Consider the following 17,672-nt stretch of genomic DNA (forward strand, 5'->3'; position numbering starts at 1 on the left):
CTCTAACATGGGTACCTGCAAACAGCAGTCTGTTACATGGGTCCTTCGAACAAGGAAGGCTGGCATCCTTCCAACGGGCCACTGGGTCTAAGGTCCAGCTGCCCACTTGGTTGCAAAACCTTCTCTTGTGTCTAGAACGTTGGGAGATATCATGGCCTTCTTATGCCCGTAGGCCAGCCCATTGATTTAGAACGCAGTTAACAAACAGAAATACAGACACGTTTGCTTCTAAGGTCTTAGGAATGAAATTCCCTTTAGAGCTCACCTGAAGTGGAGCATTAAGTGCCTTCTTGCAGAAGTGTTGCTCCTACATTGGTCCTGTTGTGATGCGTGCCTTTGACACACAGCAAACACCTAGGATCCTAGAATGTCACGCCAACAAGGCCCTAAGGCATCACGCTTCTTCTGATGACAAACCTACAGCCTAGGGTGCCATGTGACTGGCTCAAGGCCCCACAGCAAGTTGACCTCAAAGTTGCGCCCAGGCTCCTGGGCTGATAAGCCCACACCCCCCATCCTGCCCTCCCAGGATCCTCCAGACCCTTTCAGAGGAGGAGATGCTGACCTGGGCATTTGAAGAGACACAGTCTTCCTGGACTTGGGGGTGGGAGGGGTAAGGACAGTCGCTGTGTTGCTGTCTTTACAGTCTCAGGAATTGTACCTGTTTAGGGTCCCTCAGTTTTGCAGCCAATGCCAAGACAGGTGAGGAAAACAGTCCCGGCCTGTTGTGTGTTGCTGGGACACTTTGCCGCAGATGTCACCTTCACTCTCCTGACTCACCTAATGCTGACAGTGGTGCCTGTGGACCGGGCTTTCTTCCCACACCTCCTGAAATGCTCATTTATCAGTGGAAACTCCCTTTGCAGCACCTCAAGGAATTTCCCCCTTCAAGGGTCAGTGAATGACAGCCAGAACAGCCTATTGTATATGGTATTGTCAGACTGAAATATAGTCAAAGAACTATCACCCAATGAATGGTATTAGACCTGCATGGGGTAGTGCCAATGGGAATTGGAATTCCAGCCCCTTATCTTCCAGAAGAATTCCTTGGACTCCATGGAAGGCCATCGTGCCACAAAGCAGTTCACCACTGCTGCTTCCCTTGGAGGTCTGTGTCTCAGTGCAAGATGCAAAGAAGTCAAGTGGACCGGGAACCGTGTTGTCCAGCATCGGTCACCTCACCTGTCCAGGTGGGCGCTCCCTTCTGCAGCTGTCCCCATGGCTTCTCCCCATGAGGGTGGACACCCAGGCAGTGTTCCAGTGTTCACAGAGGCCACTGGCTCAGGAACGGTGCCCCAATTCATCTCCACCAAGAAGGAAGGACAAAGATCTACTTGCATCCTAAAATAGCATACTTTCAGATTTTAGGAGCACTTTTCTACAGGAAATACTGAAAATGGACTTTTGAACCTCAGGAGAGAAAGAGAGAGAACAAGTCAGGCTGAGAAACATGCTTCCCAGCAAGCAGCAGCCCACCTGAATCCCCGCACCTACACATGGGGTGGGCTTCTGGTGGAAGACTGTGGGAACCAAAACTAAATAAATGCTAAGCGCCCTCAGTGCTTCTAAAACGCAAGGCTGGCAACAATACAAAATACAAACTGAAAAGAAAAACAAACAGGTAGCCCTGCCAGCTGGGCATTGCCCCAGGTGTCTGAATAATTTTGTGATTGAATCAGGCACCTGCCTATAGCATTGTAGTTTATTCCTCCTCAGCTAAAGTGACATACTTAACGAGACTGTCGCCTTAGTGTCTGGGCTTATTCAAAAACAAAGGTAAATAGAAGGGGCAAGAATGGAAGAGGACATGCAGGATTTGCTCAGGACTGTTTGCTTTTGCCCACGGAAACTGCAGTGGCCTCGAGAAGCAGTTGAGTGGGGTTGTATAACCCTCAGCTGCTTCGGTCTCAACAGGGAAAATACTGTCCTGGGTAAGCACACCTTGGGTTTTTTGTTGTTGTTGTTGTTGTTGTTTTAACTTAATCAATTTCTTAGAAAAATGAAGTCTCCATAGCATTTGTTTTCCATTTTTAAGTTGTTGTAAGAGCAATGGAGTGAAATGGGAGATGGAACTGCCTCCCAGTGCCTGCGATCTTCACCCACCTGCATCCTTCATCTGTCTCCGTGTCATTCCCCCTTTGTCACACTCTGACCCCCTCTCTGATCACAATCTTTAGTTATACTATCATTACTCACCTCCCAGACAGACTCTGTAGATTTCAAATGTCAAAATCAAGGAATTCTCCACACGATCATTTAATCAGGAAAACAGAGAAAGTGAAACATAAATGAATTACAACTCACATTTTCCACACCCTCTGCACCCTCTGTGGATGCTAGACTTCAGCCAAGTCTCCTTCCTAACCATGTGTGCTGCTTGTTGAACTATAAACTAAAAGGTTTGTTTCCAGGGTTATGTTACTGTTGGCTGATAGCGTATCATTTCAAGGGGGTCCATTTTTCTCAGCTCGGCTCAAATCACTTTGGCAGGTTTAATCTGGTCTAACAGCTTTGCTATTTACTGCTGGGATTTCTGTATCTTAAGAGCACCCTGGGAATTTAGCTTAGTGGCCAAAAGATTGACTTATAGCTCCAAACCAGGTGGAAGTCAGGATGCACTGAAAATATACACAAGGATATATTGCAGAATTATCTTTGCTCTGAGAGCATTCCCACGGGCACGGAATTAATTTCTGGCTTTTAAACTGTGTAAAAGTTACTGTATGAATCTAGAGATTTAGAGCATTCCTCAGTTTGAAAGTGGAGAGCTAGGCGGGGGAAGGAGCGGGGACTGGGACGCACACAGACCTGGGCTCTGTGATTGACTAGTCCTGTGATCTTGGGAGTGTTCCTTGATCTCTTTGAGCTTTCTTCTCCTCATTTGCACAAGAGGTTAATAAATGCCCAGTGGAGAGTTGTCCTGGGGATCTAGTGAAGCAATGCTCTGGGGATACAAATTCATAAGTCTCCGTCTCTATTTAGAGGACTCTCCATCCCCTCCTCTATCTAAATCACTCTCACCTTCTCTCTGTGTATAAAATATGTTTTAAATGTTAGAGAGCCTGAGACTTATGAGGACCATCAGAGTAATAGTGACTCAATCGTTGTAGATGGGACCAAGGTTGACCAAGATTTTTCACAAATTTGTTTCATTCCACTCTTCCAAACGTCTTTGGAAGAGCTCATTCTTACTTCTGTTATCTGCTGAAGAAGCCATGCTACATAATTGAAGATAAGCAAAGCAGGGCCCTAATAATCATAAGATAACAACAATGGCAATGATGACAAGGATGATGATGATGATGATGACAGCTAACCTTCACTGAGGGCTTCCTTGTACCTGATATTCTATTAAGTGGCCCAACATAGAGTTACTCATTTAATACTCACAACATCTTATTTGATAGGACTATTATGATCCCTATTTTATGGATGAGATCATCATGTTTCACAGATATCCAAGGTCACCAAACAAGTGAGAAGCAGAATAGGATTCGAATCCCATCTTTGTACTCCATCTCCATGTCAAACCATGGTCTAATTATCTTTCTACTGTCTCAAGTGATAGATGACATTAAAGAAGAAAGGTTACCTTTGTAGAAAATAAAATCATCAGGAAGATTTTTAAAGGAAGAAACAGTAAGATCATTCAGCAAATACTTTGAGTGTCTATTAAGATTAGGTGCTGTATTGGACATTGGGAAGCCCTTGAAATCACCCAGGTGAGAGATAGCAGTAGCCAGGTGTATCAGATACTTTCCGTTGTTCCTCATCTGTTTCCCGCTTTCAGCTACTTGGTCTGTATCAGCCACTGCTCTGACCAGCTTTCCATGGATTACAATGAATCACACAGGCACAACAAAAAATTCATCCAGAATATATACAGAATCCATACAAAAAAAAATCAGATTTCAAGATGGACAAAGTATTTGAAAAGTCATTAAGCAAAAGAGGAAATCCAAATGTCCAATAAACTTACATAAAGGTGCTCAACTTCATTAGTTATTTTGGAAATTCTCGTTAAAACCGAAATGCAATGCTCCTACATACCCATCAAAATGGCTACAATGGAAAGAGTGGAAGGAGTTTGGAGCTACTAAAACTTTCATACACTACTAACAGAAGGATAAACTGACACAATCACTTTGGAAAATTGTTTGGCTGTATCCACCAAAAACACATGTGTGCCTTATGATTCAGCAATTCTGCTCCTGGGTGTACACCAACAGTAATACATGGATATGTTCACCAAGAGGAATGAATGTTCATTGTGACACTATTTGTAATAGTCCCAAGTTGGAAGCTTGACAGAAGCCCGTGAAGAGTAGAATAGATAAATAAAATATGTTAGCATCATACAATCGAATATCACACAGCAATGAAAATGAACATTATACACAGCAGTATGGAGAAACTCACAAACATAATGTTGACCAAAAGAAACCATCAATAGAAGCCATTCATTCCAGCACTACAAAGTTTTAAAATATCTTTAAAAATTAATGAATGTTATTAGAAATGAGGACAGTGGGTCTTCTGGGTTGGGGAGAAGTAGGGAGTGCCTGAAAAAGGGTCTAAGTGGGGCTTTTGGGGTGTTGGTAATGCTTTGTTTCTTGATCTAAATGCTGAGTACCTAGTTGTATTAGTCCATTTTCACACTGCTGATAAAGATATACCTGAGACTGGGTAATTTACAAAAGAAAGAGACTTAATGGACTCTTTCTTTAGGAGCACTTTAGGAGGCTGGGGAGGTCTCACAATCATGGTGGAAGGTGAATGACACATCTCACATGGTGGCAAACAAGAGAAGAGAGCTTGTGCAGGGAAACTCCCCTTTTGAAAACAATCAGATCTTGTGAGATTTATTCACTTTCAAGAGAAAAGCATGGGAAAGACCTGCCCCCATGATTCAATTATCTCTCACTGCATCCCTCCTACAACACATGGAAATTCAAGATGGGATTAAAATTTTTTTAAATCAATAAAATGCTAATGTGACTTATATTGATTAGTGTGGTTGCATTTGGCCACTCTTTGTGATAAACTTACTTAAGTAACCCAAATGAACAATAGCTCCTGGCATTCTTGCTCATATGTAGCCCCCTCCTACTCTGTCTCCAGACTTGGCCATGTGACCACCTTCAACAAATGGGACACCAGCAAGTGTGATGTAAATGGAGGTTCAGTAAGCTTTCGCACGCTGAGTTTGTTTTCTTGGAATGCCTTTTCTTGGAACCTGGCCACCAGGCTCTGAGGAAGCCCAAGCAGCCGTCTGGAGATGCCCATGTAAAGTTCCCTCCTCTTACGTGCGGATAAGCATGCCGACCTTGGGAACTGTAGAGGTGATTAAGCGAGTTAATATACACAAGTGGACACACAGTGAAAGGCAGGCTCTAGCTGCTTACCTTGACCAAAAAGATTTCCTTCCATTTCTACAAACTTGTACATTGCCTTCTTCCACACTGCTCAAAGTTCGCCTTTTCTAGGAAGCTATTTGGCACTTCTTAGTCCTCCTCTATCCGTCGGCACAGCCTGCACAATTCAACACAGGAGTATTTGGTTGTGCTCTGGAGCTGGGCAACACTTTAACAGTGAGTCATTGCACTGTATGGCGCTGAGAGGCAGTTGTGCCCTTCATCTCATCTGGGCTTCATCACAATGCTATGTGAATTGGGCAGAGTAGATACTATCACATCCATCTCAAAGATGAGAGAACTGATGCGTGGAGGGCTGCCGTTCCCTGGCTGGCCCTGTGAGAGGAGTGGTGGGATCCGAAGGTGGGCCTTCCCCTTCTCTGGCTGCCTTGAACCCCAGGGAAGGATCTGGTGCTTCATTTCCTTGGTATCTCCTCTCAGGCATCTGCTCTTCCTGGACCCACCAAGACACTCCAGTGCTCTCGCCAATGTTGAACCCAGGACTTTGCTCAATAAAGCTTCTCGATTATGATACTAATAATGCAGCACTGATAACTGAGAGATAGGACACTCTGCTGAGAATCAGAGGGATGGGTTTGCTCCACATTCACTGAAGAAGGTGCTTCATCTTCCACAGAGGTGTCAGTCCTTGAGCACAGCCTGAATGCCACCTGCTGTTGCTGCTTCCACTGGCTGCCGCCTACTGACCACTGGTTCCATGGGCTTTATGGTACAGAGATGGAAGCATCCTTTCTCCACTGGGGCCTCTCACTGTGACCAGGACTAAGACAGGGAAACAACCAAAGGATAGTGGGATCAGAGCTGTTGACGGCACACACAGGGTGCAAATCCACAGACGAGGAGAAGCTGGGCAAACCATGTGATGATGTTCATCTTCATTTTGTCCCCCAAGAACCCCCAGGAGAAGGAAGTAAGGACACACCTAGCAAGATCCGTAGATGCTCTCCAAAACATGTTCATGTCACCTACTTTTCCATTCCCGTTGAAGTGGTCCAGGCCCAAGGCCTGGAACCCCCAGCCAGAGTGTGGTGCCCTCCCCAGCCTGGCTGCCTCCTTCAGCCCTGCACCTCCCCTGCACTGGCACATGGCTGCCAGGCTGGCCTCCAGCACAGTCTACACTTCCCACAGCCTCCTCCACAGCCCGTCATGGCTCCTGCAGCCTTCAGCAGCATTTCCCTACATTTTTCTCACTGCAAAGCTATCTTTGGCCCCAAAGTGTCTTGGCCACCATGACCTCACAGGGAATAGAGACAGCTGACACAGATTTGTCTCCTTGATCAGGCTTTATCCTAAGTATGATGTAGTCAGGAAAACCCTCTCTGGGCTGGTGGCCTGGGGCCACAATGGTACCACACTATCTTCTTTCAAACTATGGGTGCTCACATGAGGGACCATTCCAGGGATTTGCCTCCTGTGTTAAACAGGACCCTCTACAAAGGCAATGGTGGTGTCCATTCTGTTCACCATGACAGGCTGCACAGAGCAGAGGATGGGGCCCGTGGCTGGTGTTTCCTAGGTGGCAGCTGGATGGCTACTGGTTCCAAAACCATCCTCTGCATTTGGAGGTCTCTGTCCAGGAAATTCAGGCTCCCCTGCATCAGGTTTTATGCTACAAGTAAAAGAAAATTCAAACAGGTTTGAAATGACAGGTTGGTGGCTTACAGGTTGGAAGAGGAGACAGACTTTATTAACAAGGGCTTCAAGTCTGGGCTCCTCTGTGCCCCTGCAGAGCACAAGGCCATCTGTCATGCCGGGGTGCCTCTCTACCACCATTGCCCCATGGAGCAACTCCTTCGCTAGCATTTTCTGTGACTATTCTGAGTAAGTTTGTTGAAACTAGTATTTGTTGAACACTCATCTGAGTCAGGCACTGTACAGGCAGTTTCATACCTGATCCACACAAGATCTCCAAGTCAGAGGAAAGAAGGCAAGAGTTGGAGATGTGAAGTCACATGTCTAACTAATGTCCAGCAGAGAGAAAATGGGAGAGGCTGCAATGGAGAGAGGTCTGTGTGATGCTGTAACCAAATATGCTCAGTTACAGAGAACAGAGTCATGCTTGCCAGTTTAGAAAGGGATTTACCTTGGCCGGGCCCGGTGGCTCACGCCTGTAATCCCAGCACTTTGGGAGGTCGAGGCGGGTGGATCACAAGGTCAGGAGATCGAGACCATCCTGGCTAACACAGTGAAACCCCGTCTCTACTAAAAAATACAAAAAATTAGCCTGGCATGGTGGTGGGTGCCTGTAGTCCCAGCTACTCGGGAGGCTGAGGCAGGAGAATGGCGTGAATCCAGGAGGCGGAGTTTGCAGTGAGCCGAGATTATGCCACTGCACTCCAGCCTGGGCGACAGAGTGAGACTCCATCTCAAAATAAATAAATAAATAAATAAATAAATAAATAAAAGGAAGGGATTTATCTCTGTTACTAAATTGATAACAGAATCACTGAGGAGCTGAAGAATGATCCTAGGTGAGCTTCCAGTACCAACTATGATGCTGCAAAAGTAGGCTGTTAAGGAAGCTGCCTATCAAGCAGGGCTCCAAGATGTCACTGCTGCCTCCAGAATGCTGCCCTCCACCCACTAAACTCAGTTCTGAATGCAAGTCTTGAACAGTGCCTCTAATTGGCATGAGATCAGTTGCAACCAGAATCTTGGCTCTAAGAACATCTGGGAAATAGTGGTTTTAGCTCTTTAGCTTCTGTAGAGCAAAAAGTCATATCCAATAGAGTCGGAGAAAAGAAACCTTGGAGAGGGTAAGTCAGAGGTAGTCTCAAATAGCAGTCCAACATTAAATGGTGATTTCATGTATGTGTGTGTGTGTGTGTGTGTGTGTGTGTGTCTGGTGTGGTGTAAGTTTGGGTGGGGTGGGGGTGATCGTATATGTGCATTCTCTCTACCCTCCTTCCATGCATATGCATCCAGGAGAGATGGGTCCACCTTCTCTCCTTCTGGCACATGCCCCCATATTTCATTTTATCTAAAGATCTTTGTGTCCTGCCAAACTTCTGACTGTGGGGGCCACTGCTAACTGCCTATCCCGAAGGCATTCTCTACTTCCTTACTTCAAACACCCAATATACACTCTTCCCTTTTTCCTTATCGACAGAAGTCCAGTGTATCTCAGAATGTGTTCAGGACTTCTTGCAGCTCAGGATAGACTTACAAGATGGTTCTGGCCAAGAAGATTTAAGTAGAAGTCTAAAAGGTGAAGCTTCTAGAAAAGCTATTGTTTTCCTAATGAAAAGGGACCCTTAGGTTGCATTTCCTTTTGATTTTTGTCCTTTCCTGTTAGTTCTTACTTCCTGGAAATGAAACATGTTGCCTAGAGGTGGAGCACCCACTCAGTGAGCCTGTGACGAAGGCCATATACCAAGAACAGGAGAAAGCTAGAAGGAGCCCATATCTCTGACTGCCCTCGACTGCCCACACAAGAACTCACGCTGGAAAAAGAAAGCCCTGTTTCGGTAAGCTCATGTGTGTTTCATTTTCTGTTTTTCTGATACTCACAAACCCCAGAGAGTCTTCTCTGAACTTAATCTTTGTATACTCAGTTCCATGGCCTAATGGAATTTTAGGGTCAAAAGAGGGTTTAGAGATTACTTAGCTGCAGTCATATACTGCCTTGTAGATTATTAGCACTCAATGTATGTGTGTCTAGTCTACATGGTTAGTGTTAAATTCTCTGAGGATGGAAATTATATGTACATTTAAATATTTGTGTTGAAAATGTTTCTCGAAACCTTGCTAAGTAAATGAATTCACAGAACCTTTCACAATGTTTCTGGAGGAACATTTTTTTTTGAAAGTACATAGATTCTATGAAAATTTGCGGAGGATAGAAAGAAAAGAAAATCCTATGGAAAGGTTAAATTTTGAAACTCTTGTTAAAATAAAATCCTTAGCCAAATGAAATTTAACAGAGTTTATCTTATTTTATTTTATTTTATTTTATTTTTGAGACAGAGTTTCGCTCTTGTTGCCCAGGCTGGAGTGCAGTGGCCCCCATGATTTTGGTTCACTGCAACCTCTGCATCCCGAGTTCAAGGATTCTCCTGCCCCAGCCTCCCAAGTAGCTGGGATTACAAGCATGCACCATCACGTCTGGCTAATACTTTGTATTTTCAGTAGAGACGGGGTTTTGCCATGTGAGCCAGGCTAGTCTCGAACTCCTGGCCTCAAGTGTTCCTCCCACCTCAGCCTCCCAAAGTGCTGGGGTTACAGGCACAAGCCACAGTGCCCGGCCTAAATTTAACAGAGTTTAATTGAGCAAAGAATGATTCATGAATCAGGTAGCCTCCCCAGCCAGAGTAGGCTCAGAGAGTCCGGCACAGCCACGTGGTGGAAGATGAGTTACAGACAGAACAAAGGAAAGTGATGTACAGAAAATGGAAGTGAAGTACAGAAGCAGCCGGATTGGTTATAGCTCAGCATTTGTCTTATTTGAACACAGTCCGAACAGCTGACCACCAGAGATTGGCCAACACTCAGTGATTGGCACACGGGTAGGTCATAGTCTGTTTGCACTTCCATTTAGGTTATAGTTCACGATGTACAGAGAAACCTTAGGCCAATCTTAAAATATTGGCTGGTGACATTACTTTGAATAGCAGAAACTACAATTACTTTTGCACCAACTTTTGCACCAATACATAAGGAGGCAGTTTTAGGCTAAAATCAATTTAACAGATTTGTTCTGAAAACTTGCTTTGTCTGTTGCCGCATAAAAAACAACCTCGAGGCTGGATGTGGTGGCTCATGCCTGTAATCCCAGCACTTTAGGAGGCGAGGCGGGCAGATCACCTGAGGCCAGGAGTTCGAGACCAGTCTGACCAACATGGAGAAACTCCGTCTCTACTAAAAAATACAAAGTTAGCCAGGTGTAGTGGCGCATGCCTGTAATCCTAGCTACTTGAACCCGGGGGGCTGAGGTTGTGGTGAGCCAAGATCACGCCATTGCACTCCAGCCTGGGTAACAAGAGCAAAACTCCATCTCAAAAACAAAACAAAACAAAACAAAAATCAACCTCGAAATGTAGTGGATTCAAACAACCGTGATTTCATTTGTTCCTGATTTTCTGGGGCTAGAATTTGGGATGATGTTTCTTCTGCTTCACGCAGGTTGGCTGGGATTGCTTACTCGGCTGCATTCAGCTGGTGCCTGGGCTGGGCTGGGAGGCCAAGAAGGCTTCACTCACAAGCCTGCCCATGGGTGCTCCTGCTTCTGCCAACTTCTATTAGTCAAAAAAGGTTGCAGGACCCGCCTGAATTCAAGGGAAGGGGAAATAGGCTCTTCTCAAGGAGAAATAGCGAGGCTGTAATACAGAAGAACATGTATGATGGCAGAGAGTGCTGTCACCATCTCTGGAGACAAATCTACCCCTCTAACTTTTCACTTCTTTACAAGCCGAGATTACCCTGCAAATTGGAATTTTTATATGTGACGAAAAATTAATATTTATAGGATCCCTACCATATGCTGAGTGCTGTGCTAACTACTTTCGCATAGAATTTCTCCTTTGCTGTGACCTATATTTTCTGTAGACCTAATCTCTGGGATCATTTGAACCATCTGCTGATGGAAAGGCAGTAGCTCACAGCTGGTCCATCCATAAAGGAGGATGCATGACAATTCCGACAGGTGGAACCTCTCCAGCTTCCTTCCATACTCAGGAACAACCCTAAACATGTTCTCTTTGTCCCCAGGGATCACGGGATACTGACTTGCATTCCTAAAAGAGCTCATATCACACTGTTGTTCATTTGGCCTCTTGGGGGATGGCAGCTTATCTTTTTAGAGATTCTTTTATTATCGAAAAGAAATCATTTCTGTGATTCTGGGTATCCAACTAAAACTTGTACAAACAAGAAGATTTTGGATGGGCGGCTCCCTGGCAACCCCCTCCTATTCAGTTGTGAAACACCCCTCCTCCAGCTATTCAGAAACTACAAACTAAGGCAGTAGCCCCGTGATGTCTGTACAAGAACTGATGACAGGCACACCCAGAGGCTTACAGGGTGTTTGTGCTGAACATCAGCCCTGAGGGACCTTCCTGTTTTATCCCTTTTGAAACTCTTGACTGATTAAAAAGTAAAGAATAAAACAATAACCTGCCTGTGTACCACAGAGCAACTCTACTGCAGTAAAAACGGCAGATGCAGGAATATTTCATGCACCAGAAATTAACCTGCAGTCAGAGGAAAGCTGTGACATCAGCAGAGTTGGTGTCTCTGGAGTCAAAAGGGAAAGTTCTGGGACCTTCTAGCAGGGAGGTCGTGGAAAACGCAGGAACAGCCCCAGATTTCTAATAGGGGCAATTTGCTAACATTTTCAACACCTTTTAAATGTTGTAGACACTTTAGGAGTAGTGTAGGGATTTTAAACGTTTATTAGGCAAATGAGGAAAGAGAGGCCCAAGTGGGTGAGGCGAGTTGACCTGGGTCATTGGGCTGGGGTGTGGCACAGCAGTTCTGGACCCCATTTCCTCATCTCCAGCCCAGCCCTCTTTCCAAATACACCCTTCCTCCAGCCCCGACCTTTCTGCCCAACTCATCTTTACCAAGTGACCCTGAAGTGGTGAAGAGGAAACTTCCACTTGATCAGAGCGTGGAGAACAAGGAGGAGGGGACAGGAGGCGACAAGGTCAGGGGTTTCTGAAAGGTCTTCAGGCAGCCTCAAGCTGGGAGGTGTGCGTGGTGGGCAGGGGAGGTCTCTCCAACACCTCCTGCCTCTCCTGATAGCACAGATGGGGGTGCTAGAGGAGGGAAGGAGTCATTCTTGGCCAAATCGAGGGAGGCCTGCAGCAGCCAGGCCTTCAGGGACGCAGCGTGTCTAGTGGTTGTAATCTGGTCTCACATCAAACTCACACAGAAAGACAGATAAGGCTCCTTGACTGTAAGGTCTTGGTGAGGACACACCTGTGTGAACTTGAGCAAACCAGGGAAGAGGAAGTCAGTAGAAAATGTGCCTGGAAGACAAAGAGAAGAGAATAGAGGCCAGTCCTTAGTCACAATTATTGTAAAAGATCATTGTTCATCTGAAATCACCTCCCTCTTAAATGCAGGTTGGGGCATTTATGAGTGAATGTGTACATGTGAATATCGCAGAAAGAGACAGCTGAGGGCAGAATTCCCATTGGCCTTGTCTTTGGGACTGTGTGTTAGCAGAAGACAAAAGAAACAAAAGAGAGCCACCATTGGTTTGTAACTCAAAGGATAAAGGCTAGCGGGGATGGATACCTCATTTTCCATGATGTGCTTGTTTCACACTGCATGGCTGTATCAAAACATTCACATACCCCATAAATATATACACGTACCCACAAAACTTAAAACTAAAATAAAAGGAGAACAACAACAAAACCCCAAAGAGAGCTACTTCCTCTGCATTAGAAATACATAGGAAACTTAGTGTCAAGAGAGAGTGAGGAGAGGGAAAGCAGAGGAGGAAGAACGGGAAGGGGATCCCGAGACACACACTCAAGCTTTGGGGTTAGCTGAAGGGCTTTTTAACTAAAGGAAAATCCGACATTAACATGCCAGGAATGCTGACACAGACCCCCTTCTGGCTCCTAAATATTCAGTAGGATCTGTGCTGCCCCCACCAGCCTTGAGGATTTTTTTTAGTGGATAGGGAGGTGGGGTGGACAGAAAGGAAACAGGCAGAGTCTCACTCTGGCTAAACTTGGTGAGAGGGAGAGAGGGTCTGCTGGACCGTAAGATGCTTCTTCAACTGGATTGATTCCATGGACGCAGGGCTTGGCTTGGGAGCTCCTACGAATGACCCATCATTTGGGGAGCTCACTGGTTGGGGAAGGAAGGTCAAGTCAATGTCATCTGCATCCTAAGAGCCAAAGAGCCCCAAATGATATATTGTTTTGTAGACTGATATGGTTCAGTTAGTAATGATAGTTCTAGAACTTTCTACCCATCTTTTGGTGGTCCTGAGGTCCAGGGCAGTGCTTACAGAGACCTTAGCCTGGACAAGTCTTAGCTGGATAGACAAGACACTCCTTGCACCAAGAGGCAGGAATTCTATGTTAATTCTGTTCTAAACAGCCTTGTGCCTGGAGTGCCTTTGTAACCGCCCAGCAGGTTCTTCCTGCCTGCTGTACAAAGAAAATCTACTCACTGAGATTGATACGGCTCCCATGAGTGGAGGAACACCAGGTTTCTTCATCTAAGGTGAATTAGATAAAACGGCACGGACACACGTGGAGTGGTTTTAAGGAGCAGAGAGTTTAATAGGCACGAATGAAGGAAGAAGCTCCCCTATACAGAGACAGAGGGAGGGGGGCTCCAAAGCCGAGAGAGGAAGCCCTGTGTGCAGCGGAAATGTGTCTACTTATGTGAGGAGGCTGGAGGAGGTGGTGCCTGATTTGCATAGGGCTCAGGGGATTGGTTTGACCAGGCATGTCACTCACATAGCCCGCGAAAAAACTAGCCCTCCGCTCTAGCCTTTTAATATGCAAATACAGGGTGCCATGATGTTCTACACACGTGGGCATAAAAGGGGGCTGCCATGCTGTCAGGCACATGTGGGGGCAAGGGCAAGAAGAAGGGGTGGGAATCGCCATGTTTGGGGGTACCCAGTTTCTAATGGCCTGTATTTGCATATCAAAGGTTGCCAGCCCCGCTCTAAGACCAAGGGATTTCCTGCTAGACAAGAAAATGTTTCTGGAGCTGCTTTAAAAGAAACAAAAACTTTCCAAGGACCCCTTTTCCTCTCTATCAGCCTAAAATAATTTCTTAATAACTCCTATAACAAGATCACAGCATTGCAGTAAAGAAAGAGTTTAATCGATGTGAGGCTAGCCTGGCCACCCCACGTGGGAGATGGAGTTATTACTCAAGTTAGTCTCCACGAAGACTTGGAGGCTAGGGATTTTTCAAAGATAGTTTGGTGGGCAGGGGGCTGGAGTAGGAGGCATGCTGATTAGTTGGGTTGGAGATGAAGTCATAGGGAATAGAAGTTGTCCTCTTGTGTTGAGTCAGTTCCTGGGTGTGGGCCACAGGATTGGTTGGCAAGTCCAGGTGGGGGCCATCAGGGTGTCAGAAATGCAAAAACCTAAAAAGACATCTCAAAAGGCCAATCGTAGGTTCTGCAATAGTGATGTTATCTGCAGGAGTAACTGGGGAAGTTGCAAGTCTTATGACCTTTGGAATAATGGCTGGTAATTATTTAGAATTCAAACCCTTCTCATCCTCCAAACTTGGTAGCCTTTCGTTCGTTTTACAAGGACTAATGAGACCTAGAACTAATGAAACCAAGAACCCTAACCATAAGTTTAATTTAGGGGAAGGGCTATTATTATTCAAACTAAAAACCAAATTTCTCCCAAATTAGTTTGGCCCACACCCAGGAATGAGCAAAAACAGCCAGCTGGTGAGGCTAGAGGCAAGATGGAGTCAGGCATGTCAGATTTCTCTCACTGGCGTAATTCTGCAAAGGTGGTTTCACCTTCCCCACTCCCAGCGTTCTCTCTGTCTCTCCCCTCCCTCCCCACAGACCCTTATGTAATTTTTGTTGTAAAGTTTCCGAAATCCTACCATCAGCTGAAGAATGACAAGGTTCATGCATTTGGAAAGGAGAGCTTTATTTCTCATAAAGGGTTGTATCCTGCAGGGTGGCTATTCTATAGGCTGGGAAGCAGAGCCTCCGGCCAGAAGCTGGAAACAGACACTTCGAGGGTGGAAAAAATAAGACAGGAATTTATGCTAAAGCAGGTGGCCAAATATACATATTCAATAAGTCATGAATATTTATGAAATATTTATCCCCTGGCTGCCCCTTGCTGAAAAGACTGGGAGAGTGAGCATTTAGCTCTTTCAGTCTCCTCTTGGAGTCAGGAAAGAGAGAAGTGATTTGGGAATGGACGTTAGGTTTGCCAAACCAGAGTCCACTATCTCTTCCCAGATCAATCCCAAGGCACTGTGGCCGTATGGCCAAGATCAGAAGGGAAACAGACACAGATTCAGATGCATACATGCACAGGCTCACACACATGTGACAACACAACCTCTCAACCATGAAGCAAGTTTAAAAGAAAAAGGGTTCTTTTCCTTTACCACCCTCAGCTTGCTTTCTGATTTGGGAAAAGGCCACAACCTCTCAACTTTGAGGTTTTCCAGCCCATTATCCAAATAGAAAAGAAGGATGCTACCACCAGGTGGATGTGGCGAGGTGGGCACCAGGGGCCAAACCTATGATCTTCTATCGATTCAGAAGCAAACCTCAGAGCGTGGCATGAAGAATACTCATGGTAATGAAATAATAGCTGTGTTGTAAGAATGCGAAGTTGGATGTTAACATTTGTCTGAGATCATGAAAAAGAGGAATGGGAAGTTCATGACATTTGTGAAGTTAGTGACTAAGGCTGTATGGTAAGGAAAGACCTTGGGGATTTCAGTGAAATTCTGAATTCAAAGAGCATGATGAATGTGGGGTGGGGCTCTGTGAGGCAGACAGCAGAGAAACCTGAGAGCAGATGCGGCTGGGAGGAGGAGTTGCCCCGGTCAGGCGGAGGGAGGGGCCCGGCTCGGGGAATTCTGTGGGCAGAGTCCAGGGATCTGCTGGTTACAGTCTTGATGGATATGCCATGACCTTCATACCAGGAGGGGCTGAACTGGGGCAGTGCACAGGCAGTGGCTTCCTCAGTGACCCCAGAACTTGGAAGAAAGGCAGTGGCCTCCAGGGGAGGTTGGTGGTGAAGCCAAACCAGGAGAAGTGCTGGGAGAGTGAGAAAAGCCAGGTCAGTCTCTAAAGATACAGCACCCCCAATGCACCGAGATGTTGCCCCCAAAGACCCTTGTCCTGCTGTGAAATGCCTGGCACCCTCCAGGGTTGCTGGCTGAGTGCTGAGGGAAGCGTCCCAAGGAAGGGAAATGTCGAGAAAAGAGGGTCCCGGGGAAGCCTCCATTGTCCTTTGGCAAATGGCCCATCCTTTGGGGGACAAAGGGATGAAGTAAGGGAAGCTGCAACAGGTCAGGCCTACAGCCTCCTGCTTGGCTCACCCGGAGCCAGCCTTGGTGATAAGCAGGCAGATGTGGCGATGGTGTCTGATGCATCTGACCCCATAGACATGTGGTTGAGGCAGTCCCGAGGCCCCTCAAGGCCCCACCATGTGGTGCTGGGAAGGAAAAGGAGCAGGAGGCAGATGTTTTCGACTCAGGCCTGGGTTTTGTCAGCTCGGCATGAGCCTATCCTGGGCTGGTGGGCTGGCAAAAAAGAAACGGGGTTTTGAGGCAAGCGCTAACTCCAGGACCTCAATGTTGAAACACAAAAACCCCTTCCTAGCTGGTAACGCTCAGCCCCCATTCAGTGCCACCACACACATTCTGCCCCGAGAAACTCAGGTTATAGGAAAGAATGCTTTCAGGCAGTATCAGGGAGGGGAGGGGATCAGCTGCAACGTGAGCATGAGTTGAAATCACAGTTGCAGGGTTTGTGCCCCTTCCTCCTAGGAACGCCTCTGTCCCTGGACTCAGCCCCCTACCCTGGCTCCTGGTTGCTCGGGGCTCCGTCACTAATCTTAACACATAATAATGGGCTCTTTTAAATGGCCTTATCCATATGTTTATTTTACAAGATACTTTCTGAGCAAAACTTAGCTGTACAGCTTTTATATCAAGTTGACCTCCTCCACTTTTCACTCGAGGGCACCAAAGCGAAGTAACTGCGTGGTGACTGATGCAAGACGCTGCTCAGACACGGCCTGCTTCCTCAAGGAATAGCCCATGCGGGGAGCGAGGAGATTTTGTTACATCTGCCCAAATGAAAACGTTCATCGTCACCCAATTCTGGGCCTCTTCTGCCAGATGTACTGATCTGTCTCCCACATTATCCATCTGCTTAGCTGATGGCAGCCCACGCTCGCTCCAGAGCACAGAGCTCTGTGTCCTAAATGATTGGGAGCAGGCATGGAGGTGAGCCAGTCCGTCATCAAACACACTGCCACACTTGCAGTCCTGTGATCATCAGCCCTGGGGCTTGGCAGATAGAAGGTTTGTAAGTCTAAGAACTTTTAGCAGCAACAACAACAAAATGAGGAAAAAGTTGTAAATAGAAAATGGAGTTCTGAGTCTGAGCCCAGGCAGCCAGGAGCTGCAGCCTGGCAGATTAGGTCCTAGGAGCAGCTGCCCCAGGGTTTGGAAGTCAGTCTCCCCTTCTAGAAAGAGAGTGTAAGAACATACGTGTGGAAACTCTCCTTTTGCAAACTCAAATTTGAATTTTAAGTC

The 17,672-nt window shown here is 46.3% G+C and overlaps 1 long non-coding RNA gene across 2 annotated transcripts in view; it reads left to right on the forward strand.

Annotated features, from left to right (window-relative positions):
- LOC108540998 (uncharacterized) overlaps window positions 1-17,672 on the forward strand; it is an 87,490-nt gene that overhangs the window by 15,658 nt on the left and 54,160 nt on the right. Inside the window, exons 1-2 of one of the 2 annotated variants that reach the window (XR_001888829.1) lie at window positions 122-1,931; window positions 8,731-8,902. This is a non-coding gene — a long non-coding RNA (uncharacterized LOC108540998). Of the gene's footprint in view, window positions 1-121; window positions 1,932-8,730; window positions 8,903-17,672 lie in introns of those variants that run through there. The other variant, XR_001888828.1, reaches the window with a different exon arrangement.

This window comes from Rhinopithecus bieti, unplaced genomic scaffold (genome assembly GCF_001698545.2).
Source record: "Rhinopithecus bieti isolate Rb0 unplaced genomic scaffold, ASM169854v2 scaffold_19482, whole genome shotgun sequence".
In the NCBI taxonomy this organism is placed as follows: domain Eukaryota; kingdom Metazoa; phylum Chordata; class Mammalia; order Primates; family Cercopithecidae; genus Rhinopithecus; species Rhinopithecus bieti.